Source organism: Dermacentor andersoni, chromosome 10 (assembly GCF_023375885.2).
Source record: "Dermacentor andersoni chromosome 10, qqDerAnde1_hic_scaffold, whole genome shotgun sequence".
Lineage (NCBI taxonomy): Eukaryota > Metazoa > Arthropoda > Arachnida > Ixodida > Ixodidae > Dermacentor > Dermacentor andersoni.
In genome coordinates, this window is record NC_092823.1 from 139,869,293 (window position 1) to 139,873,660 (window position 4,368).

The 4,368-nt window shown below is 44.1% G+C and overlaps 1 long non-coding RNA gene across 1 annotated transcript; it reads left to right on the top strand.

The window, feature by feature from the left end:
* The first annotated feature begins 2,273 nt into the window (after positions 1-2,273).
* On the top strand, positions 2,274-3,234 carry LOC140213623 (uncharacterized). The gene is made up of 2 exons (XR_011890534.1): positions 2,274-2,784; positions 2,853-3,234. It is a non-coding gene; the product is annotated as an uncharacterized lncRNA (long non-coding RNA).
* The last annotated feature ends 1,134 nt before the right edge of the window (positions 3,235-4,368 follow it).

Genomic DNA, 4,368 nt, shown 5'->3' on the forward strand with positions numbered 1-4,368 from the left:
GAGCTCGCGCCCATGTGCTGCGTCGTCTGCTGCGCCGCTGCTTCGCACCTGTACGCCTGCACCAAGTCGACACCGACAGTCGAGTGGGTGCAGCAAAATCATGAACCAGCCCTGCACCCATGCTTGCACCTTACCTGCACCTTTTTAAACGACTGTCGTGGTTCAGGAGGCGCCATTGCTGCACCGCTGAAAGGAAAGGCAGGGTGCGGCACCTCATGAACTGGTTCAGGTGGTGTAGGTGAATCGAACGTACCCCTTGAAAATAAGCTGGTAAGGAACCTGGAAACATAGTTAATAGAACAACTCTAGAAGAAAAGCTGGGCCGGAAAAGAGGGAACGTCTAGGGCGCCGCCTTGTTGCTACTGGTCAATGTGGCTAGCGCAATTCCTATTGAAAGAGCTGAAAACAAGTACAGGTCACCTTATGCTTTGTCATCTAAAAACGCATACCTGATGGCTTTATGAAGGTGGTGCATTAATATTAAGTTTACAGAAAGCGATCGCCAAGTCCGTGACTTATGTAAATCACGATGTACGTATTCATGCAATAAAGGATGACGCGAATTTAGGTTTCGAATATGTTTTTTGGATGCGTAGCAGTTTCGTAAAGTTTAGGTTTGACATGCGATCGCGCGTCGACATCGGACGCTATGGCACGCTCGTGCCTTATGTGCCACCGAAGCCCCGAAGTGCTCTGGCATATGCCTTCACGTGTAAGTAAACGAATGTATCTCCTTGTTGAGAATATCACGCGAGTAGGCACCTCTTGTGGTGCATCACAATCGTTTGAGAAGCGTCACAGTAGAGCATTTTTCTACATGTGGAGCGGTGTTTTTATTGGCAGGTTTCCCTTCAGTAGGAAATCGCTGGACAGGCGGGCCAGCGCACCGGAATTGTACTGGCCAAGCCACAAGCAACTCAAAGAATCTGTTTAATTGTTGCACTTTGAACAATCATGCTTCTACAAAGGCCACAGCAGAAAAACAGCCTGATGCCGAGTATTTCTGTGCCACGAAGTAATCAAGAGGCGAGTGCCTAATGCGGACGAAATCGAGTGCATCGAGACAAAGAACGACAGAAAGCTGAGCTAGTTGGTAAGGATTCATTATGCAAAACAGAGGTGAGGCGTGCAGACAGGACACAAGAGTAGACAAGTGGGCGGCGCTCGTATTGTTTGTTTGTAAATACTCTACTCTTGTGTCCTGTCTGCACGCCTCACCTCCGTTTTGCATAACGAGTGCATCAACCCACATGTTAATAGCGTAGGCGTTTTATTAACTATGCAATATTTTCAACACTTCCTTGCATTCCATTTCATGTGGAATATCTTTTCTGGTCACAAATTTGTGCAGCGAATCTATTTGCATGATCGACTCCGGGCCTGTGAGACCGTTCACTTGCACTTGATGCAGAGTCTTTTACATGTATCCATAAACTGCAGATATGCACATCAGATCCCTTCGAGCATTTTCAAAATTACATTATTTTAGACAACAGGCACATATGCAATACTGACATAATCTCAAATACCACTAAGCAGCTGGGACACATTTTTGTTGACCATACTCGCAGGTAAAATAAGTAGATCATATGGACAGCTCCAGCTCATTTTCCTTAAATCAGTGTGTACAGGGGGTATGCAAAAATAATCTTTTTCTCGCGCACCGATTATTTTGCTGTATAAGCAAGAGAACCCACCACGTTAGTGTAACGTATCTTGTACATCCCACTAATATGTGGTTTAATTTACCAAGTGAGATGAGTTACTTTTATGGCTCATTCAGTCATATCGCACTGCAAGCTGCATTCATCAATCTTCAATTGGATTTTGCAAATGCTTAATGAAACATGCTTCCCTTTTATGCAGATATGCAATGGCAAGCCCTTCCGTGTGTTCCAAAGGTAAAATTTAAGCTCTAAATTAAATAAGACATTTCTAGTCAGAAACAACAAGCAAAAATAGGGAATGAATAGTATCAGAAGCCCAAGGTACAGAAATTATTAGAAGTGTCAAATGATTTTAAGAAAAAAATGCTATTTCAAAATGCAAGACTCTTTCGTGGAGGTCAAGCAAGTCAATATAGATAGAATACTCTGCAAAATTATGCACGTGATGGGATGTCAAATAATGGGTCAGGAAATGCGTTTTTTCTGCAAAACAAAAGCTGATGATTGTCATTACATAAGTCGCTATAGCATCATGAGGCTGCTGCTTGACAAATTCAGAAATAAACCAAAAAACAAGAGACGCAAAAATAAAAAACAATTTAATGATGCTCTCTCCACACTGGGATAAATAAAAACAAACACGTCACATCTAATGTGGACATATCAGACGCCTTGTGAAACACTAAAGGAAAATTTCAGTTTCGAGCTAGGGCACTTGCCGCATAGATGTGGGGGGCCTTGCACTAATAGTGATAGTTACCACTGCATTTAGAAATTGCAAGCATTCATGCAGACAAGGATGATTCTTTATATTTTTGGCTACCACTTCAAATGCCTCCACCAAGTGTTACAATGCTGCTCGCAGCCATACTAAGGATCTCGCAGCAACACCTGCAGGTAAAAAGCAGAAGCAGTCAAAGTGCTGGTGTGTACTGGACACCATGTTTGAAAACTTTTAGGCAAGAAGAGTGCAAGAAGAAGACATAACAACTGCATTTATTTCCATAATTCCCTATTTGAATGGCCTTTTCTTTTTGCTTAGACAATGCCTACGCCTAGCCACAGCAGCTCCCTCATACAGACTTCGCAAGCCAAGAGGCCGTGGAGGCAAATGCAGGTAAGAAGCAAGAAGCAATAGCACTGGTATCGACATTCATCTAATTTCTTTCTTTTTCTTTCGTTTAGGCAGCCAGCACACCTCGAACAGCCACCTTGACTGCGGGTGTGTCACCCTAGTCGCCAAGGAAACATTTGAGGGAAAGCGATAAGCAGTGTGAACAGCCACTTCTCCATGCAAACGATACTTTTTCTCTCGGATGACTCCTACGCCTCGCCACGCCAGCACTCTTGTGCACAAAGATGCCGCGGAGGCACGTGCAGGTCAGAGGCAAGAAGCAGTGGCACTGGTGTCGACATTCACCCAATTTCTTTTTCTTACACTGAGGCAGCCAGCACGCCTCGAACAGCCACCTTGACGGCGGGTGGGTCAGTAGATTCCCGTTGTACATATGCTCATAATAAACTTCAGTAAACTTGAACTTGATAATAAACTTGAAGGCAAATGGGACACAGATGCATTGTTTTTTTTTTTGAACATTTATTGTACACATACAATATATGTTATACTTTGCAGTGCTACAGAGCGTATTTTGAAGCTTCCCCCTATATTTTGCACCTTTAATTACGTATGTGTTGTGTGGCCCTCAATGCAGTTCATGTTGTAGCAGCTGCTTTCTCAGTGTATCGCACATTGGCTTAAGCTCGTGATATGCACATACTTCTCACACATATATAAAATAAGGTTCTATGTAGTCCTCAGTGTTACAACAAAAAATGAAAGTAAACAATCCGATCGTGGAATTGTGTTTATTACAGTGATTCCTATGACAGTTACTGACAAGTTGACGAACTGGTCAATCCGTCCATAGCCTCCTCTATTTTTCAAAAATAAATGAGGCTATGATCCGTCATGGCAAGGAATTGTATGTATACACAAAAAAAAGGGGGGGGGGGTATGTGTGTGTGTTTGTAGTGGGGGGTATAGGATTAGGGCGGTACGAAAACATGTACCAACACCGTCTTCTAGAACCATTCCGTTAAGGTACCGTAACAAAGCGTATTACGCATAAAGTTCATACAACCAACTCTGATATTACTACACACGCCAGGCGACGCTTGCTACATTTGCCATGACGCATTCGCGACTGCACCGGATGCCCTCCATATTATTCTCGTTAATCGTGCTCACTGCACCGAGGCAAAAGAAAGATCATGGGCGCAGGTGCCTTTAAGGTATCTCGACCTTGCGAGGCACTGCTGCGCGTGCCAGGGGAGCTTTTTTTTTTAATTGCGATAAAGGCTTGCCCTTAAGGCATAATTCTTGGAGCGTATATGTGTATTATATGTGTGCTGTGAGGCCTGTGTTGTGTATGAATTGAAGCAGTGTTTTGTGGAATCTGTTGTCATGTATCCAGCAATCATAGCTGGTTGTCACACTGTAGCGGAGGCTGGCTTGCAGTAAGAGACGCGAGCGTTCCGATTGTAAACCCGTACATGTCCATATTAGGTGGTATGCATCTGCTTCCACCACAGGAACGGAGCAGTATGGACACGTAGCACCCAGTGGTAAATGCGATCAGTTCCACCTTGAGACAACAGCCGGTGCAGGGCCACCCCGGCCCGAAGCCTCCTAAGCACAACT